The following is a 26,459-nucleotide window of genomic DNA, read 5'->3' as shown; positions in this document are numbered from 1 at the left end:
TTGGAATTTTGTTGATACCACGTGTGAATGCCTCACCCTTCTATCCTGGGGAAGTAGCCCCAACTTCCCTCCTGTCACTAATCCATAAAAGACATGGATGAGCGAGTTTGGGATGGAGGAGCTTTACTGGGCTGGACAGATTCTTGACCTCAACCCAATAGAACACCTTTGGGATGAATTAGAGCAGAGAATCCCGAGCCAAGCCTACTCGTCCACATCAGTGCCTGACTTCACAAATGCTCTCCCTGGAAGAATGGTCAAGCATTCCCAAAGACACACACCTAAACTTTGTGGTCAGCCTGCCCAGAAGAATTGAAGCTGTTGTAGCTGCAAAAGGGTGGGCCAACTCAATAGTGAATCCTCATTGACCACCAAGGGGAGACGTGCTGCCCATCATTGAGCACCAAGGAGAGACGTGCTGCCCATCATTGACCACCAAGGGGAGACGTGCTGCCCATCATTGACCACCAAGGGGAGACGTGCTGCCTATCATTGACCACCAAGGGGAGACGTGCTGCCCATCATTGACCACCAAGGGGAGACATGCTGCCCATTGACCACCAAGGGGAGACATGCTGCCCATCATTTACCACCAAGGGGAGACATGCTGCCCATTGACCACCAAGGGGAGACATGCTGCCCATTGACCATCAATGGGATGAACGTGCCCTGGAGTTAAAGGCTAAATGCATCTTTAAAGAAAAATAAATGTATAAAATGAAGAAAAAATGTGTACCCTTCACTTACTTTAGATCGAACAGCAGCCCAGCCATACTGGATCATTCCAGTCAGAAGGAAGAAAGAAATGACTGCAGATCCAGAACTTCCGATTGCCTTTTATATTGTTTCACAAAGATAACACCAAAGACACCAAACTATGGTCATGTGGACGCATTTCACACATACATCTTGTGCTCATTCCAGTCATCTGCAACGAGATATTGGTAACAATAAAAAACACAAGGAGGATGATATGGGGCTTTAGGCCCCAATTATTGCATTAACAACCTTTAAAACACACTCAATTGTAATATTGACAAGCTAGGCATTTTAAAACAATAAAATGCTTTCCTGGCTTCTAAAAAAATAAAGCATTCAGCAGTGAAAATATACATCATTTTCACATTAAACAATATGGTTCTAATGCTAACTAATAACCGTACTAAAGCCTAACAAAAAAATAAAAATAAATCAATTATGTGCATTGTGTCTGAATACTGCTCTGTTGGGACCACAAAGAGCTGGAAACCAACGGGAAATCAATTGCAATACATTCTATGCTGCGCCAGGCTGGGCATGAATCAGCAGCAAAGGGCAAATTAATGGCATTGTATACAAACAATGCTACAGTGGGTTTGGGAGGGGGTCCTGTCGAAAGCCTAGCTGCAACAAATGGGCAGCAAGAAATCTATGTGCATTGCATCTGAACACTGCTCTGTTGGGACCACAGAGAGCCTGAAACGGGAAATCAGGGGCAATACATTCTATGCTGCGCCAGACTGGATATGAATCAGCAGCAAAGGGCGAATTAATGGCATTGTATAAAACCAATGCTACAGTGGGCTTGATTGTGCAACACATCATTTGCATTTCATATAACTGGCTCCCCTAGAGCAGCCAATCACTATCTGCATTGCTTATGAATGCTGCTTTGTTGGGACCACAAAAAGCATATGCGCAAGGTGAAATCATTTGCAATGCATTCTACACTGCTCCAAGTTGGGCATATAAATGAGTAGTGGAGGGGAATTAATGGCATTGTAAACAAACAATGCTTCAGTGGGCTTGATTGCACAACACATCATTTGAATTTCATATAAACCAAAGGCCGGCTCTAGTAGAGCAGCCATTTGCTATTTACATTGCCTATGAAATGTGCTCTGTTGGGACCACAGAGCATATGCGCAAGGGGAAATCACTGGCAATGCATTCTACACTGCTCCAAGGTGGGCATACTAATGAGCAGCAAACGGGTAGTTAACAGCATTATATACAAACAATGCTACAGTGGGCTTGGGAGGGGGTCCTGTCTAAATCCCGCTCTAGCAAATGGGCAGCAAGTGATATCTATGTGCATTGTGCCTGAACCCTACTCTGTTTTTGCTTGCTACTGGATACACTATACATGGACATTACTGAATAGTTTTCATTGAAAACTTTCATATGGTTTAAATTATGGACGTTTAAACCTATTTGTGTGGGAATGGCATGTGCCATACCTTTTCCCCTATGGGGAGAAGACATCTTGACCCAGTCCCTAAAGTCTGAACCAAGAATAGGGCACGTTGATTTTGGCCTGGCCAAAGTTTGTTGGCTGTAGTATGGTGCCCTCATACTCTAACCAAGAAAAGCTAAGAACCATTCCAAGATCAAAACACCGAATTCACAGGAAGAAAGGATGAATAGTTAGAATAAGATCTGCCATTCACTTCATAGGCCATAACCAAACATTTGGACTGCCTGCCATGTTGCCCTAGAAGCAGTTGGAAGAGAGACTGAATCAGATCTAGCCCGGCCTTCTCAGAGGAATGAGCACTCTTCCGCAAGTCCAGCACGAACTGAGATTGACCCAGTCCCTCAGCCTTCTACTTCAGAACAACCTAGCAACCAGACTAGAGGCTTAATTATAGCTTACAATTGAAATGTAAGATGGTCTTCCAACAGCCGCCCTTTACTTCCAGAGAGCGGGGGCTCTCTGTAGACTTTCCCAAGAGGGATCAGACTGAAATCCCTGCTCTCTTTCTTATTCCTAACTCCATCCAGCAATATTTTTGGGTCCACAAAATTCAGTGGGTAAACCCAAGCAATGAGTTCTGATTAAAGCTCATAACTCAGGCAGTTGATTGAGCTATATACTTTTTCATTCCTAACGCAGTCAAGCAATATTTTTGGGTCCACAAAATTCAGTGATGAACCCAAGCAATGAGTTATGATTAAAGCTCATAACTCTGACACTGCTTCTATAGCATGTTAGACAATTTATTTTATCATCCTTAACCACTTAAGGACCGCCGCATGGCAATGTACATCGGTGCAATGGCACCAACAGGCACAAGGGCAGCACAGTGGTGTAGTGGTTAGCACTCTCACCTAGGAATAAGAAGGGTCACTGGTTCAAATCCCAACCACAACACTACCTGTTCTCCCTGTGTCTGCGTGGGTTTTCTCCGGGTACTCCGGTTTCCTCCCACAATCCAAAGACATGCAGATAGGTTAATTGGCCTCTGTCCAAAATTGGCCCTAGTATATGCATGGGGACCTTGGATTGTGGGCTCCTTGAGGGTAGGGACCAATGTGAGTGTGCAATGTACAGGAATAGGGACAATTGTAGACACTCACTCAGGTTGGACTGGTGTCTTTTTTCAACCTAACTAACTATGAAACTATGAAAGCACGTACATGTACGTGCTTGCCTTCCAGCTGGATGCGGCGGTCCGTTTCGCTTCAGGAGCGATCCGGGATGAGGGGATGGCCGTTGGTTTTTGGCCATCCCCTCTCGATCGCCCCTGGCGAATGAGAAGCCTCCCCCGCTGTGTATAGTAAACACAGGCAGGGAGGAAGTGATGTCATTCTCCTCGGGGCGGTCTTATTGTCCGGACTACGAGGAGAACAGTGAAAGTAAGTGTGCACCAACACTACACTGACATGTAGGCACACAAACCCCACCCCCCCGATCGCACCCCGCCCCCCCTCCCCCTCCCAGTCACAGTGTCACTGATTGCAGTGATCATTTATTTATTGATCACTGCATTTAGTGTCAGTTGTGACAGTAAATACTGTCAGGGCAGTTAATGTTAGGTCCAGGGTAGCCCCCTACCCCCCCAATAAAGGTTTAACCCCCTGATTGCCCCTAGAGTTAACCCTTTCACCCCCTTTTGCCAGTGTCACTAAGTGATCGTTTTTCTGATCGCTCCATTAGTGTCACTGGTGCCGCTAAGTAGCTAGTTATTTTTTTTAGGTTACAAAAGAAATTAGAAATCTGCGCTTAGTAAAATAAAATAAAATGATATAAAAAACAGCAGCTGAACACTATAACCCGGATACTGGGCACACAAAAGCAGAAAAAAGTAAAAGTGCAGCGCTTGCCCTCTTAAATATAAATGTGACTTAATAGGCAAAATGTGTGTTTATGGAAAATGTGAAAAATCTAAATAATGTGAAAAATCATTAGTGAAAAATACTTTGAAAACCCAAATGTCCAATGAAGTCAAAAGAAATTAATCTGTAACTCAAATGTCCATTAAAGTGAAAAACCAAATAATCATAAAAAATAATGTGACACAATATAAAGTCCCATGTGAAATATAAGACAAAAAATGATGATTGATCTTGTATGTTCAAAACAACAATAATAATGCTTGACCACGTGGACCCTTCACCTCTGTAAACCAATAATGAATGGAGGCTTACCAGATCTCCAGTGACCCCCTGTTAAACATAGACGTTTCGATAAGGAAGCCGAAAGCCGACCCAATCGTTCGGTGCAAGAAGCCGGGAAACGACCCAATCCTTCGGATATCACGTAGTCTCCAAATACACTCGGATCCTCTCTTAGGCCTCAAAACGTCATATCACTGGTGCTGCTCCTGGATAATGCTAATGCACCTGGGGTGATTAGGGTGTGCCCAGGCACGCTGCGTGCCTGGGCACACCCTAATCACCCCAGGTGCATTCATTATTGGTTTACAGAGGTGAAGGGTCCACGTGGTCAAGCATTATTATTGTTGTTTTGAACATACAAGATCAATCATCATTTTTTGTCTTATATTTCACATGGGACTTTATATTGTGTCACATTATTTTTTATGATTATTTGGTTTTTCACTTTAATGGACATTTAAGTTACAGATTAATTTCTTTTGACTTCATTGGACATTTGGGTTTTCAAAGTATTTTTCACTAATGATTTTTCACATTATTTAGGTTTTTCACATTTTCCATACACACACATTTTTCCTATTAAGTCACATTTATATTTAAGAGGCCAAGCGCTGCACTTTTATTTTTTTTAGGTTCACCGCCAGGTTTTTATAGCGCTAGGTACCCCGATATACTACCCAATAACGGTTTTAACCCCCTGATTGCCCCTAGTTAACCCTTTCACCCCCTTTTACCAGTATCACTAAGCAATAGTTTTTCTGAACGCTGCATTAGTGTCACTGGTGCCGTTAGGTAGCTAGTTATTTTTTTAGGTTCACCGCCAGGTTTTTATAGCGCTAGGTACCCCGATATACTACCCAATAATGGTTTTAACCCCCTGATTGCCCCTAGTTAACCCTTTCACCCCCTTTTGCCAGTGTCACTAAGCGATCATTTTTCTGATCGCTGCATTAGTGTCACTAGTGTCGCTAGGTAGCTAGTTATTTTTTTAGGTTCACCGCCAGGTTTTTATAGCGCTAGGTACCCCGATATACTACCCAATAATGGTTTTAACCCCCTGATTGCCCTATAGTTAACCCTTTCGCCCCCTTTTGCCAGTGTCACTAAGCGATCGTTTTTCTGATCGCTGCATTAGTGCCACTGGTGCCGCTAAGTAGCTAGTTATTTTTTTAGGTTCACCGCCAGGTTTTTATAGCGCTAGGTACCCCCATATACTACCCAATAATGGTTTTAACTCCCTGATTGCCCCTAGTTAACCCTTTCACCAGCGATCACCGTATAAGTGTCACTGGTGACGCTGGTTAGCCAGTTAGTTATTTAGGTTCCCCGTCAGGTTTTTATATAGCGCCAGGGACCCCCATATACTACCTAATAAAGATTTTAACCCCCTGATTGCCCCTAGTTAACCCTTTCACCAGTGATCACCGTATAAGTGTTATGGGTGACTCTGGTTAGTTAGTTTGCTTTTTATAGCAGCAGGGTACCCACCATTTATTACCCAATAAAGGTTTAAGCCCCTGATCACCCGGTGGGTGATATCAATTAGGTTTTAGGGTCAGGGTCTGCGTCGCCCCAGGCAGCGCTAGTTTAGTGCCAGTACCGCTAACACCCACGCACAAAGCATAAACCTCCCGTAGTGGTATAGAATCTGAACAGATCAATATCTGACTGATCAGATCTATACTAGCGTCCCCAGCAGTTTAGGGTTCCAAAAAAATGCATTGTTAGCGGGATCAGCCCAGATACCTGCTAGCACTTGCGTTTTGCCCCTCCGCCCATGTTGGATTGAATTCATATAATACTTATGTAATCTGTTCATTGTTGAGGTAGCCACTTAGCCTCAAAAACCTATCACCCTATATGTGCTGAGTATACACTGAATCAGGTGCGGTTATTGTACCAGTGACTTACTCCCAGAGATGAGAATGAGGTCCATGCAGGATGCTTATTGCTGAGGAGTAACCCGAAAGAGGAGGGATGTATTCAGCACTATATTGGGGGGGGAACCATAGCTGGGATGGGTGGTGCTAATGGAGGGGACAGCAGCCTCCTGAGGAACAAACTCACAGCCATAGCTTCAGAGAAGGAGCGTGACTTTGTTACCCCGGGAGATTGGTGGCATCCTTGATAACATTCAATGAAGTTACAGAAACACTCAGGTTAGAATGGCTCCGGGTTTTGTCAACCATGTTGAGAGGTTGGTAGAGAGGACAGAAACCTGTCATTGGCTCTGGCGTGCACTCGGTGGCCAACATCAAGCTGATTGTACCGTCTCTGTATGAAGGGGCAGTGGCCTGATGAGTTAGCATCACCGCTCAGTAAGATTTTGCCAAAACACATTGCTTACACTAATCCAAAGTAGTGGTCGAATGCCTGTATGGGCTGTACTAAGTTGGATTGTGAAAGGTGTTATGCTGTATGTTCCCATATACAGAAGTGCAGACTCGGTCTGTATATTTGGTGGCATCAATGGGCTTACTGACTGGGGATTCTATCTTGTTGCATTTGAGGCTATATCACACATGTGATCAGAGAAGATGAACGCTGGGGGCAGGTGGATATTTCCCTTTGTCGGAAGCATGACCACGATGTCCATTGTATACCAGATCAATACGTGGGGATGAACGAGTAATGTTGGGAAGTTATTTCTCTCTGTGTTCTGGATGGAGAGATCATTGCTGGGAAGAAGGCACCCGGGTATTATTTAGGACATAGGCGAGTTTGTTTCTTTGTCCTAAAGAATACCGGTGTAGTGTTAGTCATGGAACTAGAGGGTTCCTTGAACCTAACCGTAGGTAGAGGTGCATGGTATACAATGGGCATGATCTCTGAAATACAGGCACAGGGGTGGAATTGTGTGGGTTGGGTAATTGTTGTAAACTTATATGTGTAGTTAAGCGATATTTATCTAGAAGGGTCTCCCATTTGTCTATGCAAGTTGAGGGACGATTTGACGGTAAGGTCTCTGTGTACAAGTTAGAGACTTTGCGGTCAAGTCAGAGCCCTGCAATACCGTTGTGAGCAAGCCTGCCGAATCCCAACCCGTATTTACAGTAAAGGGCTATAGGAGGTTGGGAGCGGGGTGCGTAATACATATGTATATATTATGGTAATAAGTTGATTTATTTTTGTGGTAGAGTGTGACCTATGGATATTGTAGGCTAGTAATATGGGCAAGAAAGGCCCTCCTCAAGACTCGGTATTTGAAAGCTGGTTGATATGTTACTCTGAATGTGTGCTGGTGAGTGAATGGACACCCCCTGCCCGTATTGCCGTCCTGAAGATACCGAAGATCCAGAATGGTGGCATGGAAGCTGTCGCTGAAGAATGATGGTGGTGTATCACTCAGTGGCAAAGCGGCACGTGTTGGGAAGCACCACACGGTAACACAATAATGGACTGCTCCATAGAACCTGTTTCTGCACATGTTGAAAAACACAATACGGTAAGACCATTATGGACTGTTCCACGGGAGCTGTTTCTGAAGCACATGTTGAAAACCACAACACATTACACAGCTAAGGACTGTTCCATAGGTACTGGTTCAGAAACACATGTTGGGGAGCCACACACGTTAGGACAGTTATGGACTGTTTAATAGGAACCGTGTCTGAAGAGGGGTGGTATGCGCCTTTCAGGCGCAAAGCGGCTGTTGGATTGAATTCATATAATACTTATGTTATCTGTTCATTGTTGAGGTAGCCACTTAGCCTCAAATGAATGAAGCACATGAAAGCTTTGTAATCAGAAGAACAATAGCTGGACTCGGACCCCCCCTGCTGTGATGTGTGTGTGGTTGCAGGCTTCAAAGGGAGTAAAATCAAGCTGGGTGGCTCATCGTTGAAAACACTGATCAATAGTGGACAATACAGCATGCTTCCTGAAGAATGGACATACATGTGAAGGAATGCCTCTTGGCGAAATCTATTGGATGGAAGGCAAATGGGGGTGGCTACGAGTGGGTGTGTATGTTTGTATGAAAAGGCTCACACACAGACAATGTTTTCCTGTTTGCTGTGAGACCCTGCCATGTGGTGACTCGGCCTACTTTGGGAGATGGCTCCGGCCTAAACCTCATGGTGAAGGCCCTGTCCTGGTCTGAGCCTAGCTGATGCAGCAAAGCCTCGCAGAGGACCGTGTGATAAGTATCTTTCATATTATTGTATTGTATGTTCTGAATGTAAGCTGCGTGATATTGTAATGTCCTTTTATTACTTTATGTTAGCTTTCCTAATTTAATGGGAAATAAATAAGATAATGTTTTACTAGCAGCAATGTGTGTGTTTTCATAAGTAACTTTATATCAGTGTGCTTAGTAGGGTTTTATAAATTAGATAAGTATGGGAAGAGACAAGGTAGTAATAGTTTGTAGAGCACATAATGTCTTTCAGCCCAGCCCACCCAAGTGCAGTATCGATCGATCACTGTCACTTACAAAACACTAAACACATAACTGCAGCGTTCGCAGAGTCTGGCCTGATCCCTGCGATTGCTAACAGTTTTTTGGTAGCGTTTTATATTTAAATCCGGAAGGCAGTCCGACACAATCGAAACCATGGCACGATATACATTTTTTTTACTGTTAACCTAAAATGCTTACTTCATGGTTAAACCTGGCTTAATAATAAGGTTGAATATAGACAGGCACAGGGAGAACATGCAAACTCCAGGCAGGTAGTGTCATGGTTGGGATTTAAACCAGCAACCCTTCTTACTGCTAGATGAGAGTGCTAACCACTACACCACTGTGCTGCCCAAACCACTGTGCTTCAATATCTCCAGGTCACTTAACCCCTGAATCTCTAACGCTGGCCATGCACATGTCAGTTTTTTTCATTCAGCTAGTGGGTTAAATTTAAAAAAACAACACCTGACTGGATTCCTCCATCCACACACTCAATGTGGGTGCTGGAATCCTCTCCACTGTATTATTGAATTCTGACAGCAGGAAGGCTACCTTGCTGTCAAAATATACAGATCATCTCTCCAGCCTACAGCCCTGACTGATTAGGAATATCCTGACTTCTGTTCAACCACAGTGGCCACACATGGATCCAAATTTATCTTTAGTTACTCTTATGCCGCGTACACACAATCAAACAAGCGGGTGGAAAATTCCGGCAAACTCAAGTCCGCCGGACAATCCCCCCATGTGTAGGCTTCTGGCATACTTTTTTGACCCGAAAGTACCCGCTGGACTCGCATTTCGGCGGACAATCTAGCCACGAGTGTGCCAGTCCGCCGTACTTTTGAAATGAATGGACTTTTCCCGCCCGGAGAAAAGTCCGCTCATTTCGAGCGGGTCTCCAGGTAGAAGACGCCGCTGGCCCCGCCACCTGGTATGGACTTAAAGGGGAACCCCAATGCCAAAAAAAATCCGCGTGGGGGTCCCCCCAAGTCCACAACAGACCCTTGTCCGAGCACGCTACCCGGCCAGCCAGGAAAGGAGGGGCGAGCGAGCGCCCCCCCCCCTCCTGAGCCGTACCAGGCCGCGTGCCCTCAACATGGGGGGTGCCTTGGGGAAGTGGGGGCCGCGCGGCCCCCCCACCTCGAAGCACCTTGTCCCCATGTTGATGAGGACAAGGGCCTCTTCCCGACAACCCTGGCCGTTGGTTGTCGGGGTCTGCGGGCGTGGGTTTATCGGAATCCGGGAGCCCCCTTTAATAAGGGGGCCCCCGGATACCGGCCCTTCACCCTATGTGAATGAGTATGGGGTACAATGTACCCCTACCCATTCACCTGTAAAATAAAGTACAAAAAAAAAACACAACACACAAGATAAAATAATTTATTGCACAGCTCCGGGGGTCTTCCATCTTCGGGGGTCTTCTCGCCGCACTCCTCCGCTATCTTCTTGTAGCTCTTTTACTAGCGGAGGAGTCCGGCTTTCTTCCTCGCCGCAGCCCTCTTCTTCCGACTTCGGGGGTCTTGTCCCCCCTCTTCGGTTCTTGTGCTGGGCCACCGCGCCTTCTTATAGCTCTTTTACAGGCGGTGGCCCGGTCTTCTGTCGCCGCTGTCACCTCCGCTGCCGCCGCCTTCTGTTCTGTTCTTCTCTTCTTCTTCTTCTTCAGATGTTGCCTCGTCGAGTCCTCCGCTCACAATGGCTCTGACCGGGCACACAGCGACTTATATAGGGACATCACCGGATGATGTCCCCGCCTATTATGATGTCACAGTCCCAGCATCCTCTGGGACTGGGACACCAAAATGGGCGGGGACATCATCCGGTGATGTCCCTATATAAGTCGCCGCGTGCCCGGTCAGAGCTATTGTGAGCGGAGGACTCGACAAGGCAACATCTGAAGAAGAAGAAGAAGAAGGGTCATCGAAGTCAACATATTATAAAAAAGCCTACGGCACCTGGTATTCCCAGGCGGTCTCCTATCCAGGTACTAAGCATGCCCAACCCTGCTTAGCATCCGAGATCAGACGAGATCAGGCATATTCCGGGTGATGGGGCCGTAGGCAATCTTGCTGGCCACTCTCCACCTGGGAATACCAGGTGCCGTAGGCTTTTTTTTAATATGTTATTGGCGTCGATGACCTGTTTTATTTTTCTGCTTGTTTGCCGAGGTGACCATATTGGCATTTGTCAAGAGGGTTTAGAGTTGCCAGCAGGATCCCCTACGGCCACATCACCCTGAATGCGCCCGATACCATCTGATCTTGGATGCAAAGCAGGGTCGGGCCTGGTTAGTACCAGGATGGGAGACCGCCTGGCAATACCAGGTGCCGTAGGCTAATTTTTAATATGTTGTTGGCGTCGACAACCTGTTTTAATTTTCAGCTTGTTTGCTGAGTTGACCATCTTGGCGTTTGTCAACAGGGTTTGCAGTGACCAGCAAGATGGCATATGGCTAAATCACTCTGAATGCGCCCAATCTCGGATGCTAAGCAGGGTCTGGACTGGTTAGTACCTGGATGGGAGACTGCCTGGGAATACCTGGTGCCGTTAGCTTTTTTTTTAATATGTTGGCATCGACGACCTGTTTATTTTTCTGCTTGTTTGCCGAGGTGACCATCTTGGTGTTTGTCAAGAGGGTTGAGAGTGGCCGCAAGAACCCCTATGGCCACATCACCCTGAATGTGCTGATCTCATCTGATATCGATTGCTAAGCAGGGTCAGGACTGGTTAGCACCTGAATGGGAGACCGTCTGGGAAGACCAGGTGCCGTAGGCTTTTTTTTAATATGTTTTTGGCGACCTGTTTTATTTTTCTGCTTGTTTGCTGAGGTGACCATCTTGGCGTTTGTCAAGAGGGTTTAGAGTGACCAGCAAGATGGCCTACAGCTACATCACCCTGAATGCGTCCTATCTCGTCTGATTGTGGATGCTAAGCAGGGACGTGCCTGGTTAGTACCTGGATCGGAGACTGCCGGAGAATACCAGGTGCCGTGGGCTTTTTTTTATATGTTGTTGGCATCGATGACCTGTTTTATTTTACTGCTTGTTTGCCGAGGTGACCATCTTGGCGTTTGTCAAGAGGGTTGTGAGGGGCCAACGAGATCCTACAGCCCCATCACCTGGAATATGCCTGATCTCGGATGCCAAGCAAGGTTGGGCCTGGTTAATACCTTGATGGGAGGCCGCTTGGGAATACCAGGTGCTGTAGGCTTTTTTTTATTATGTTGTTGGCGTCAATGACTTGTTTTATCTTTCTGCTTGTTTGATGACCATCTTGGCATTTGTCAAGAGGGTTGAGAGTGGCCAGCAACATTGCCTATGGCCACATCACCCTGAATGCACCCGATCTTGTCTGATCTTGAATGCTAAGCACGGTCAGGCCTGGTTAGTACCTGGATGGGAGACCGCCTGGGAATGAACAAATGAATGAATGAAATACTTGTATAGTGCACAATGCGAACTGAATCACCTCTAGGCGCTGTGGCGAGAATTGATCATCTGCTAAAAGAGGAAGGTTTTGAGGTTTTTCCTAAAAGCCAGGTGATTTTCTTCCAGGCGGATGTTGATTGGTAGAGCATTCCATAGCCGAGGCCCTTGGACAGCGAATCTCCGATCCCCCTTGGATTTAAGACTGCGGTTTGGTGTGTAATGATTTATTTTCTCCATTAGGCATTGCGGAGCTTCTCTATGCACGCATTTGTGGGTGAGGCAAAGGGTCTTGAACGTGATCCGATTTTTTATGGTTAGCCAATGTAAGCTCCTCAGCGAAGGAGAGATGGATTCCCAGGGTTTTTTTTCCTGTTATCAGCCTTGCCGCCGTGTTTTGGATCAGTTGTAATCGCGCAAGTTGATATTGTGGTAATCCTATGTAAAGCGAATTTGCGTAGTCCAGTGGTGAATTAATGATTGTTCCAACTACCACTGCTTTGTCATTCTTTGGGATAAAAGGGATGAGTCTGGGAAGCATGCGCAGCAGATGGTGAGATCCACTGACTACTGCTCCTATATGCGCATCCATTGACATTTGTGCGTCTAAAATAACCCCGAGACTCTTTGCTTTGGTCTTTGGGGAGATAGTCTGCCCAAAGACGGTTGGTGGAGACCAGGAGGTTTTGGTTTCGGGCTTATGATTTGGGTGTAAGATAAGAAGCTCTGTCTTTGATTCGTTCAGCTGGAGGAGTTAGTGGTCATCCAGTCCTCTATTGATTTGAGGCAGTTTTCAAGTTGTTGTTGGTGATCTTTTTTTCCATTGATCCGGAAATAAAGTTGCGTGTCGTCAGCGTAAGAGTGGAAGCAGAGATCTGAGCATCTGATGATTTGAAGGAGTGGGCGAATGTAAATGTTGAAGAGAACGGGTGACAAAGGAGAGCCTTGAGGGACTCCGCAGGTGACTGCCTTAGTTTCGGAGAGGAATTTTACTAGTTTCACTGTCTGTGACCGATTTCCTAGCAAGGACGCGAACCATTGGAGATCTATGTCTTGGACTCCGGCTACTTCTGTGAGGTGGACGAGTAGAGTATTGTGATCTACTGTATCAAACGCTGCACTTAGGTCTAGGGACATTCAGGGTGACATGGTTAGCACCTGGATGGGAAACCGCCAGGGAATACCAGGTGCCGTATTCTTTTTTTTAATATGTTGTTGGCGTCGATGACCTGTTTTATTTTTCTGCTTGTTTGCCGAGGTGACCATCTTGGCATTTGTCAAGAGGGTTGAGAGTGGCCAGAAAGATCGCCTACGACCAAATCAGCCTGAATTTGCCTGATCTCATCTGATTTTGGATGCTAAGCAGGGTCGGGCCTGTTTAGTACCTGGGTGGGATTCCGCCTGGGAATTCCAGGTGCCGTATTCTTTTTTTTAATATGTTGTTGGCGTCGACGACTTGTTTTATTTTTCTGGTTGTTTGCCAAGGTAAATATGTTGGCGTTTGTCAAGAGGGTTGAGAGTGGCCAGAAAGATCGCTTACTGTACATCACCCTGAATGCGCCCGATCTCATCTGATCTCGGATGATAAGCAGGGTCGAACCTGGTTAGTACCTGGATGGTACACTGCATGGGAATACCAGGAGCTGTAGGCTTTTTTTTTATATGTTGTTGATGTCGACAACCTCTTTTATTTTTCAGCTTTTTTGCCGAGGTGACCATCTTGGTGTTTTTCAAGAGGGTTGAGAGTGGCCAAAAAGATCGCCTATGGCCACATTGCCCTGAATGCGCCTGATCTCGTCTGATCTCGGATACTAACCAGGGTCGGGCCTGGTTAGAGCCTGGATGGAAGACCCCCTGGGAATACCAGGTGCCGTAGGCTTTTTTTTAACATGTTGTTGGCGTAGACGACTTGTTTTATTTTTCTGCTTATTTGTCGAGCTGACCATCTTGGCATTTGTCAAGAGGGTTGAGAGTGGCCAGCAAAATCGCCTACAGCCACGTCTCCCTGAATGTGCCCGAACTCGTCAGATATCGGATGCTAAGCAGGGTCTGAAATGGTTAGTACATAGATGGGAGACCACCTGGGAATACCAGCTGCCATAGGCTTTTTTTTTATATGTTGTTGGCGTCAACGACCTGTTTTAATTTTCTGCTTGTTTGCCGAGGTGACCATCTTGGTTTTTGTCAAGAGGGTTGAGAGTGACCAGCAAGATGGCCTAAAACAGGTAAAACAAATAAAATAAAACAGGTCGTTGACGCCAACAACATATTAAAAAAAAGACTACGGCACCTGGTACTCCCAGGCGGTACATACTCTGCAATACATACTCTGCAATACATACCCTGCCAATACTCTGCAATACATACTCTGCCAATACTCTGCAATACTTTATACTTACCCTGCCAATACTCTGCAATACTTACTCTGCCAATACACTGCCAATACTCTACAATACTTACCCTGCCTATACTCTGCAATACTTACCCCGCCAATACTCTGCAATACATACCCCGCCAATACTCTGCAATACTTATCCCGCCAATACCCTGGCAATACTCTGCAATACTCTGCAATACTTACCCTGCCAATACTCTGCAATACATACCCCACCAATACTCTGCAATACATACCCCGCCAATACCCTGCCAATACCCTGGCAATACTCTGCAATACTTACCCTACCAATACTCTGCAATACTTACCCTGCCAATACTCTGCAATAAATATCCTGCCAATACTCTCCAAAATACCATTTTATTTATTTGTTTTGTTTGTATTACATATAGATATTAAAGAGGTATGTTCTCATCTGAAAACAGTATTTCTTTTGGATAATCAAACCTATAACTGACTGGAGAAAAACAAATGTCACTTGTAGACAAACCTACACTATTTTTCAAGGCGGGGTCTGGGGAGGGACAATGGGTGGGGCCAGGGGTGGGGCTAAATGAGGGACCAGGGGCGGGGCCAGGGTGGAGCTGAAGGGGGCCCCATCAGGTAGTCTGTACGGGGCCCCATGATTTCTATCAGCGGCCCTGCCTACGGCCATATCACCCTGAATGCGCCCGATCACACCAGTAAAACAATACCCTAAACCAATGAGGTAGCAGCAGTGATAAGGTGGTACGGACAGCCTAAGGCCCTTTCACACTCGTGCGACTTGTCCTGCGACTTGAGACTGCAAAGTCACATGACAAGTCATAACCCGTGATTTCCTACGAGTTTAGTTCATATCTGTGCGACTTAAAAGTAGTTTTTGTACTACTTTTGTCCGACTTTGATGCGACGTGTGGCAGAGACCTCAAGATTACACAGACATTGCTTCAAGTCATGGCAAAAATCATGGCAAAAGCACTTGACTTTCAAGTCGCACAAGTGTAAAAATAGCCTTAATGATTGAATTTTACTACCAGGGGTACTTCGCCCATGATAGTGGTAGTAAAATCTGATCATCATTACTGCGCATGGGCTGTAAAGGCTACGGGCAAATCTGATGGCTATCAATGTTAACTGTGAAGTTGTCCCATCAGAATGCAGTTCACATGCACAAAAACCCACTTTTCATTTAGGCTCCATTTCCACTTGTACAACTTGTCCTGCGACTTTGAACGCTATGAATTCCAATGAGTATTATTCATATCTGTGCAACTTCAAAGTAGTCCCTGCACTACTTTGGTCCCACTTTGATGCAACTTGAGATCCATAGACCTCCGGAATACACAGGCATTGCTTTAAAGTCGCATCAAAATTGCGGCAGAATTGTGCAACTTTCAGGCTGCGTTAGCCTAAAAAGCCTGAAAGTTGCACGATTCTGACGCGACTTGAAGCAATGCCTGTGTATTCTGGAGGTTTAGGGACCTCGAGTCACATTAAAATGGGACCAAAGTAGTGCAGGGACTATTTTGAAGTTGCTGTGACTTGAAGTCGCACAGATATGAATGGTACTCATTGGAAATCGGGTACTTCTTGTCATGCAACTTTGCATTCCAAAGTCACAGGACAAGTTGCACAAGTGGAAACAGAGCCTAAATGAAAAGTGGGGTTTGTGTGCATGTGAACTGCATTCTAGGGCAACTTCACAGTTAACATTGCTATCCATCAAATTTGCGGAAACCTAGGCTCAGGGCCAGTTCACACTGCTGCATTGTGCAAAATCGCATGCAATTTGCACTGCAGTGCAAATCTCAGGCAATGTCCGTGCAATGCGATTTCAGCCATACAGATAGTATGGCTGAAATCGTATCGCATCTGGACTAAACTCGCACAGGACCCTTTTTTTGGTCCGCACCAGAATCGTATCGCATTGGCACCCATGCAATCCGATTCATGTCCAAACTGACACTTTTGCAGTGCGACATGTGAGCTGAAATGGGGGTGTCATTAACATTGTATGACATTCCCCAGCAGTTTGCATATGTCATTGTAAACTGTCGTGCGAGTCGGGTGCGATGCAGGAACCCGTAGTGGAATCGCAGGGTTTCCGCATTGTACAAGTGTGAACCCAGCCTAACGCAACTGTTTGTGTATCACCAAAATTCATGACACTGAGCTAATGTGACAACAATAGGCTTGTGCTCTGCACCAATCAACTAAATCAAAGTAAACTTCCCCAGGACCTGCCAACCTTCTGTGTGAATCACTCTTCTGATTTTAACCACTACAATACAGGGCACTTTCGCCCCCTTCCTTCCCAGCCCAATTTTCAGCTTTCATCGCTCTAGCGCTTTCAGTGACAATTGCGCGGTCATGCTACACTGTACCCAAATGAAATTTTTATCATTTTGTTCGCACAAATAGAGCTTTATTTTGGTGGTATTTATTCACGACACCGTTTTTTATTTTTTGCGATATAAGCGCAAAAAAGCGGAAATTTGGAAAAAAAAAAATATTTTCTTTTTTCTATTTTAAAAGAAATCCAATAAAATCAAATTTTGTCATAAATTTAAGCCAAAATGTATTCTGCTACATGTTTTTGGTAAAAAAAATTCCGTTAAGTGTATAATAATTGGTTTGTGTGATCACGGACATATGTACGCAAATGATGTGCAGGTGATCACGTACATATGTGTGCACATAATCATTGGGACAAGTGATTTTAGTGGGACATATGTGGGGGACATGTTTTTATTATTAGGGACATGTGTTTTTATTTTTTGGGGACATGTATGTTTTGGGGACATGTGTGTTATGAGGACATATGTGGGGACTGTGTTTACACTGTGTGGTGTGTTGTGTGTTTACACTAGACTGAAGATCAGTGAGTAAAAAGCTGTAAAAAACAGCTCATACTCACTGATCATCAGCCGGCTGCAGCAATCTGCTCTCCTCTCCTCAGCGATGACTTCTGTGTGAGGAGAGGAGGAGCCGATTGCCTAGCAACCGGCTGTTTGTTTACATCACATGACGGCCGTGATTGGACACGGCCGTCATGTGATCAGGAGGGCCAATCACAGAGCCCTCCTGCCGATCTGAGATGCGCCGTGTCTCGGTGACACGGGCGCATTGGGATCGCGCCGCTGCGCGGGCACGCACGCGCACGATCCCGCTCCTCCTGATGGACGTTCCTGAACGTCCTATCAGGAGTAGACGGCTCCCACCCGGCCGTATATGTGCATTGGCCGGGTGGGAAGTGGTTAATCATTTAATGTGGTTGAATCAGAGCTTCGGTTCACTTGCTTGTCAGTAGACTCAGCAAGTGAACCGAAGAATCGATTCATTGAATCGGTTCATTTCAGTGAGCAGTTCGAAATGAACCGATTCACTTTAAAGATCCGGACTTCCCATCACTAGTTACACTCACACAGATCCTCTGTGTTTGGGAGCTGTCTGGGGAAGGGGCGCTAATGTTGGCCTAACCAGCAGGAGCCCGGGAGGAAGGACATCTCTCATGCTGTTGACATAAGGTTAGTAAATTTGTTAGGGAGGTGTTGTGTAATTATTGTGCTAGGGGATACACTGCTGATTCCCCCCATGTCATGTGCTCTCTTGTACCCAGTTCCCACCATGTCATGTGCTGTGCAATGCAGTGCCCACTATGTAATGTGCAGTGCCCACCATGTCATGTGCACTGCCCACCTTGTCATGTGCAGTGCCCACCTTGTCATGCTGTGCCCACCATGTCATGTGCATTGCAGTGCCCCCATGTAATGTGCTGTGCCCAGTATGTAATTTGCTGTGCATTGCAGTGCTCACAATGTAATGTGCAGTGCCCACCATGCCATGTGCTGTACATTGCAGTGCCCTCCATGTAATGTGCTGTGCATTTCATTGCTCTTCATGTGATGTGCAGTGCCCACTATGTCGTGCTGTGCCTTGCAGTACCCACTATGTCATGCTGTGCCTTGCAGTGCCCACCATGTCATGTGCTGTTCCCACCATGTAATGTGCTGTGCCCGCCATGTCATGTGATGTACCATGCAGTGCCCGCCATGTCATGTACTGTGCCATGCAGGGCCTGCCATGTAATATGCAGTGCCCACCATGTCATGTGATGTGCCACCCAGTGCCCACCATGTCATGTGCAATGCCCACCATGTCATATGCTGTGCCATTCAGTGCCCACCATGTCATATGCTGCGCCTTGCACTGCCCACTATATAATTTGCCGTGTCCACCATGTCATGTGCTGTGCCATGCAGTGATCCCACCATGTAATGTGCTGTTCCATGCAGTGCCCACCACATCATGTGCAGTTCCCACCTTGTCATGTGCTGTTCTGTGCCCACCCTGCCATGTGTTGTGCTCAGAATGTAGTGTGTTGTGCCCACTGTGTAATGTGCTGTGCTGTTCAGCAGTGCCCACCATGTAATATGCCATTCCTAACATGTAATGTGCAGTTGCATTGCCCACCATGAAATGTGCTATGCCATGCAGTGCCCACCATGTAATGTGTTGTGCCCACCATGTAATGTGCTGTGCCGTGCAGTGCCCACAATGTAATGTAATGTGATGTGTCATGCAGTGCCCACCATGTTATGTACAGTGCCCACCATGTAAATTGCAGTGCAGTGCCCACTTGTAATGGGGAGTTCTCACTATGTAATGTGCTTAGCTGTGTCCGCCATGCCATGTGCTGTGACCACCATATAAGGTCCTGTGCCCACCTTGTGCATGTGCTGTGTTGTGACCACCATGCAATGTGCTGTGTTGTGCAGGGCTCACCATGTCATGTGGTGTCATGCAGTGCCCACCTTGTCATGTGCTGTGCAGTGCCCACTATGCCATGTGCAGTACCCAACATATAATATGTTGTGCCCACCATATAATGCGCTGTGCAGTGCTCACTTTTAATGTGCAGTGCCCACCATGTAATGTGCTTAGCTGTGCCCGCCATGTCATGTGCTGTGCCCACCATATTAAGTCCTATGCCCACTTTGTGCATTATCTGTGTTGTGCAGTACCAACCATGTCAAGTGCTGTGCCAACCATGTCATGTGCTGTGCCTACCTTGTAATGTGCTGTATTGGGCAGTGCCAACCATGTAACATGCTGTGCCCACTATGTAATTTGCTGTGCTTTGCCCACCATTAAATGTGCTGTATCCATGTATCCACCATGTAATGTGTTGTGCCAACCATGTAATGTACTGTGCTATTCCCCCCCCCCCCCCCTGTGTAATGTACTATGCTGCCCCCCCACAGACCCACCCCTCACTAGGGATGAGCTTCGTGTTCGAGTCGTACATCGGCTGTTCACCCGTTAAGCAAATTCCGAACGTTATGGGCCGTTCGCGCCAAATTCGTGCACCAAGCATGCACTGTGACCCCGCATGCTTGACCAATCACAGCGCCGGCAGCGAGGAGAGCCATGATTGGCCACAGGCAGGATGCCTGTGGCCAATCATAGCTCAGGCTGTGTAGTACATGCCCCACACTATATAAGGCCGCCAGCGCGGCGGCCTTGTGTAGTATGTTAGCGTCTGTAGGAGTTAGTGGGTGTTCTGTGTACCTTAAGCACAGTATACACCGATCGTTATCGGCCGATTTTGCGTTCTTGCCTTCTGTAGTGGCTGTTGTCTGCGTGCACTGACCGCAGTATACACCATTATATCCACCTATATAGCTAGCTATATTTCTCTTTTTTAATAGAGCTTGCTATCAGTTGTAGGAGATTCTGCGTGCTGTCTGCGTGCTCTGAACCCAGTATACACCGCTATATCCACCCATATAGCTAACTATCTTGCTCTTTTTTAATAGAGCTTGCAGTCAGTTGTAGGAGATTGTGTGTGCTGTCTGCGTGCTCTGAACCCAGCATACACCGCTATATCCACCTATGTAGCTAACTATCTTGCTCTTTTTAAATAGAGCTTGCAGTCAGTTGTAGGAGATTGTGCGTGCTGTCTGCGTGCTCTGAACCCAGCATACACCGCTATATCCACCTATGTAGCTAACTATCTTGCTCTTTTTAAATAGAGCTTGCAGTCAGTTGTAGGAGATTGTGCATGCTGTCTGCGTGCTCTGAACCCAGCATACACCGCTATATCCACCTATGTAGCTAACTATCTTGCTCTTTTTAAATAGAGCTTGCAGTCAGTTGTAGGAGATTGTGCGTGCTGTCTGCGTGCTCTGAACCCAGCATACACCGCTATATCCACCTATGTAGCTAACTATCTTGCTCTTTTTAAATAGAGCTTGCAGTCAGTTGTAGGAGATTGTGCGTGCTGTCTGCGTGCTCTGAACCCAGCATACACCGCTATATCCACCTATGTAGCTAACTATCTTACTCTTTTTTAAATAGAGCTTGCAGTCAGTTGTAGGAGATTGTGCGTGCTCTGAACCCAGCATACACCGCTATATCCACCTATGTAGCTAACTATCTTGCTCTTTTTAAATAGAGCTTGCAGTCAGTTGTAGGAGATTGTGCGTGCTGTCTGCGTGCTCTGAACCCAGCACACACCGCTATATCCACCTATGTAGCTAACTACACAACAAGTAAAGGCGCAAAAATCACATAATAATATACTCAAAGAGGCTGTCTGTATAAAGTTATATAAGATGATAGTACATATGAGATCTTTTGGTTATCAAGTCCCAGGAAAGTGCCTTTCGTTCCTTGGTTAGGAATTCAACATACAGGGCTGCCACCGCAGGGAGCTGAAACCAGGCTCCTACACTGTTACGGAGATATAAAAGAAGAAGAAGAAGGGGGCGCCTCTGGGTGTAGATTTTTTTTAAAGCAATTTATTCACAAGTCTAAAACAGAGAGATTTTGCACTCACATTTTCCATAAAATAAATGGGCATGTAGAATAAGAGGGGTCATCTGAAGAAGTGACGGACAAATCAGATGACCCCTCTTATTCTACATGCCCATTTATTTTATGGAAAATGTGAGTGCAAAATCTCTCTGTTTTAGACTTGTGAATAAATTGCTTTTAAAAAAATCTACACCCAGAGGCGCCCCCTTCTTCTTCTTTTATATCTCTGTAACAGTCTAGGAGCCTGGTTTCAGCTCCCTGCGGTGGCAGCCCTGTATGTTGAATTCCTATCCAAGGAACGAAATGCACTTTCCTGGGACTTGATTTTTGCGCCTTTACTTGTTGTGTACTATATATGTGGAACCGTTGTGCTGCATATCAAATAATATTACTACTGTTGTCTACGTATACACTTATACATATCATTTTTTTTTTTTTGTTATGTTTTGGTGGTGGTGTTGTAGTTCTTGTTAATAATGGATATCATTTCAGCCATTACACACCATAGATACACCACACTTGATCAACTATATTCTCACCTATCACCTTTGGATTTTTCCATTGTAGTTAATCTCAATGGAAGAATCCGCCACACTCTTTGTGGAAAATTTAAACAACTAGAAAGGACCATCCACATGACCAACTCACAATGGTGGGATAGGTTCTTTCTAGAAAAATACATAGAAACTAAGATCTCCCCTAGGGGATTACGAGTTAGGAAAAACCCTCCCCTCTTCCTAAATGATGGGGGAAAAAAAGAATGGGTAGGGGTGGCAGACTTTTGCACAATAAAGGTTTAACCCCCTGATTGCCCCTAGAGTTAACCCTTTCACTCCCTTTTGCCAGTGTCACTAAGCAATCGTTTTTTTGATCGCTGCATTAGTGTCACTGGTGCCGCTAAGTAACTAGTTATTTTTTTAGGTTCACCGCCAGGTTTTTATAGCGCTAGGTACCCCGATATGCTACCCAATAACGGTTTTAACCCCCTGATTGCCCCTAGTTAACCCTTTCACCAGCGATCACCGTATTGGGGGGGTAGGGGGCTACCCTGGACCTAACATTAACTGCCCTGACAGCTTTTACTGTCACAACTGACACTAAATGCAGTGATCAATAAATAAATGATCACTGCAATCAGTGACACTGTGACTGGGAGGGGGCCATGGCCTCCCTGATCCTGCAAAGCCTGTGGAAGGATCCTCGTATTCTTCGGATCAAGGAGAGGGACCATTACTGGCTAGCCACTCTCCTTGATCCACGGTACAAGGGTTGGAGATGCCAGCTGATGAGGAGCAAGGAGAGGTCCGCTTTGTTCTTTGGTGTGGGTCTTTGAGGTACGCTTGCCAACGAGCTGCATGGCAGGTCAACATATGTCTGGTCAAGCATGTGGTGCCCAAGCGGCTGATGTTTTGGCCACGTGAGATACGCTTGAGACATATGTTGCAAATAGCAGCGGTGCAATCTGATGCACTCGTCTCAAAAAAGGCCCACACCAAAGAACTTTTAGAATAACGCGCAGAGGAAGCGCTCTGCGCAGGCGGAGCTCTGCGGTGTGATTCAGTTGGTGTGCTGCCCCTAAGCTGACCCCCGGAGGGCATCCTGCCTCGTTGGACATGTGCCTCCTCCTCCTCCTCCTCCTCCTCCCTCCTTCCAGGCACCCACGTGGAGTCAGTGCCCTCATCATCCCCTTCCTCTTCATCGCTGTAGCAAACCTGGCAGTATGCTGCAGCTTGTGGAACATGACTGCCAGATTGCTGTCCTTCTTGAGCATCCCCTCTCTCTGCGCTCACGCTACTGCCTTCCTCTAGCTGAGTGTCATCGTCAGAGCCCACCAAACACTGGGCATCCTCCTGGAGCATGTACCCAACACTGTGCTCAAAGAGTTCAGGAGACTCCTCAGGAGGACGTGGTGGGTCTAGGGAAGGAGTCACTGATGATGACATTGAGAGGAGGGAAGATGATGTGTTGGCAGCTGCTTTGCTACTACCCTGAGACTGGGTGAGAGAGGATGAGGAGGATGAAGAGGGCTTGGTCATCCACTCTACCAAGTCGTTGGCATGTTGCGGTTCAACATGTCCAGCTGCAGAAAAGAAGGACAAGCATGTCCCATGGCCACGTGCTGATGACAATGCACCGCGTCCACGATCAGCACTGTTGTCTCTAGACACAGAGCCTGCTTGCCCTCTTTTATCGGCTCGCGCCTGTCTGCCTCTCCTTGCTGGCCTTCCAGACATGGTAATGGCCTGAAGGGAGTTGGGTAAAACAGTAGTTGGGGTAGTTTATATTGTGCTGGAGGCACACAACACCCACTAACTCCTGCAGATGCCTTTTTTATAGAACAGCAGAGATAAAGGGGTATATACAGATGTATACTGTGCTGTGCTGGAAGCACACACAACTTCCAATAACTCCTGCAGATGACAATTGGGCCCAAATAGAGAACAGCTATGTAGGTGGATTATAGCGGTATGTACTGGGTACAGAGCACGCAGACAGCACGCACTATCTCCTGACACTACTGACTGCAAGCTCTATTATTAAAGATGGACCACTAGCTATATAGGTGAGGTGAATATCACGGTGTATACTGCGTTCAGGGCACGCAGACAATAACCAGAAAACAGCAGAGTTAAAGGGGTATATACAGATGTATACTGTGCTGTGCTGGAAGCACACACAACTTCCAATAACTCCTGCAGATGACAATTGGGCCCAAATAGAGAACAGCTATGTAGGTGGATTATAGCGGTATGTACTGGGTACAGAGCACGCAGACAGCACGCACTATCTCCTAACACTACTGACTGCAAGCTCTATTATTAAAGATGGACCACTAGCTATATAGGTGAGGTGAATATCACGGTGTATACTGCGGTCAGGGCACGCAGACAATAACCAGAAAACAGCAGAGTTAAAGGGGTATATACAGATGTATACTGTGCTGTGCTGGAAGCACACACAACTTCCAATAACTCCTGCAGATGACAATTGGGCCCAAATAGAGAACAGCTATGTAGGTGGATTATAGCGGTATGTACTGGGTACAGAGCACGCAGACAGCACGCACTATCTCCTAACACTACTGACTGCAAGCTCTATTATTAAAGATAGATCACTAGCTATATAGGTGAGGTGAATATAGTGGTGTATACTGCGGTCAGGGCACAGACAATAACCACTACACAAGAGCAAGATAGGAAATCAGCCAAAAACGATTGGTGTGTAACTGTGTTGAAGGTACACAGAACACCCACTGCTTCAGATGCCAACACACTACACGAGGCCGCCTCAAATGCGGCCTTATATAGTGTGGGGCGTGCACTACACAGCCTGAGCTATGATTGGCCACAGGCAGGACGCCCGTGGCCAATCATGGCTCTCCTCGCTGCTGCCGCTGCGATTGGCCAAGCATGCGGGGTCACAGTGCATGCTTGGCCAATCATGAGCCAGCCTAATGCCCCTAATACTACCCTCTGGAATATGCTCCACGCTGACTATCTCTGAACCCTCCCCCCATCACCTAGTTTAAAAACCCCTCTAACTTTTTGGCCATCCTTAATCCCAGCTGATCTGCACCCTCATTTAGATGCAGTCTGTCCCTTCAATAGTGTCGGTTATCGACTGAGAAGTCGTCCCAGTCCTCCAGAAACCCAAACCCCTCCTTATTACACCAGCTCTTGAGCCAACTGTTTACTTCCCTAATGTCCCTCGTCCTTTCTGGTGTGGCTCGATGTACTGGTAGTATTCCTGAGAATACTACCTTGGAGGTTCTTTTCCTCAATTTAGCTCCCAAGTCCCTAAAATCATTCTTTAGGACACTCCATCTGCCTCTGACTTTGTCATTGGTGCCAATGTGCACCATGACAGCTGGGTCTTCCCCAGTCCCTCCCAGAAATCTGTCCACCAGATCTGTGATGTGCCGAACCCGAGCGCCTGGCAGACAACATACAGTTCAGCACTTCAGGTGGTTGTTACAGATTGGCCTCTCTGTCCTCCTAAGAATTGAGTCCCCTACCACCAGAATGTGTCTTTCCTTTCCATTCACCCCCCCCCCCCACTCTCACTGGATGAGTTCTTCCACTGGCAGCTAGGAGAATCCCTCAGCTCCAGCAGTGCTGGTACCTGACTGGGACATCCACCTCTGTGCTGGCCCCTGCCGTGCACATTGCTGGCTCATTTAGGGTGGAGGGTCCTCTCAGTGCTGACAGTTGCTTCCTCAGATTCAGAACCTGGGCTTCCAGGGAAACAATGTGCTTACATTTTGCACAGCAGTATTCACCCTCGATCAGACGATCAAGGAATGCATACATGCTGAAAGATGTACACCGAGTCACCTCTCCACACCCGCCAGTCATCGTACCTATTAATTTAATGAGAATTGGAGATTATACCCAGTCCAAATTACCTAACTAGCTTCTTGACACTAATACTCGACAGTACGCAGGTACTCACAGACCAGCGTGCACCCACAATATACAAGTACTAACGATACACACACACACACTACTCAGACAACACTCAGGTACTCACACTACACGGGTACTACGACCCCTGTTATTACCTCCTGTTTTAAAACTCTGTTTTTTAACTCACCACTTTGACCAGTTCCACTTAGAGTTCCAGCAGAATCAAGATGAGCAGGCTCACATGAGTTCTACACAAACATCAGTCGCCAGGGTGGGGTGGTCCTCCTGCCATTTCTGGAAGAGCTAGGTCCACCCCTGGCCGACCCCGTCGAGATCCTAAGATAGAGAGGAGAGGACACGGTCCGCCTCCTGGGACATGAGAAATTTCTCGACAATGTGGGAGTGTAAGATTACTCCTGAAGGAAATTGTGCTCTCAGTGCGTGGCGTAATTGTATTTAGCGAAAAATCATTCTGGAGAGGAATTGGTATTCTTCTCTAAGGGAATCAAAGGGGATAAGTGATCCCCTCGGCATCACCTGTTGCAGAGTTGTGACGCCATACCTAGCCCAAAGGGCAGGGTCCGGGACCGAGTTGAGGTGTTTCAACTTTGGGTTTTCCCACAGTGGGGTGTATGGCGACAGTGCGG

General features: G+C 46.5%; 1 protein-coding gene and 5 pseudogenes across 1 annotated transcript in view; 5 read left to right on the top strand and 1 right to left on the bottom strand.

Annotated features, from left to right (window-relative positions):
- LOC143958556 (dual serine/threonine and tyrosine protein kinase-like) overlaps positions 1-26,459 on the top strand; it is a 304,078-nt gene that overhangs the window by 83,843 nt on the left and 193,776 nt on the right. The gene's annotated exons all lie outside the window — the stretch shown is intronic.
- On the bottom strand, positions 10,729-10,847 carry LOC143958691 (5S ribosomal RNA; annotated as a pseudogene).
- On the top strand, positions 11,003-11,121 carry LOC143958635 (5S ribosomal RNA; annotated as a pseudogene).
- LOC143959065 (5S ribosomal RNA) lies at positions 13,518-13,636 on the top strand (annotated as a pseudogene).
- On the top strand, positions 13,745-13,862 carry LOC143958860 (5S ribosomal RNA; annotated as a pseudogene).
- Positions 13,971-14,089, top strand: LOC143958885 (5S ribosomal RNA; annotated as a pseudogene).

Source organism: Lithobates pipiens, unplaced genomic scaffold, assembly GCF_037356315.1.
Source record: "Lithobates pipiens isolate NorthernLeopardFrog02 unplaced genomic scaffold, aLitPip1_a1.2 Scaffold_107, whole genome shotgun sequence".
NCBI classification, from domain to species: domain Eukaryota; kingdom Metazoa; phylum Chordata; class Amphibia; order Anura; family Ranidae; genus Lithobates; species Lithobates pipiens.
The sequence above is the reverse complement of the archived record's forward strand: the minus strand, read 5'-3'. Positions and strand labels throughout refer to the sequence as shown.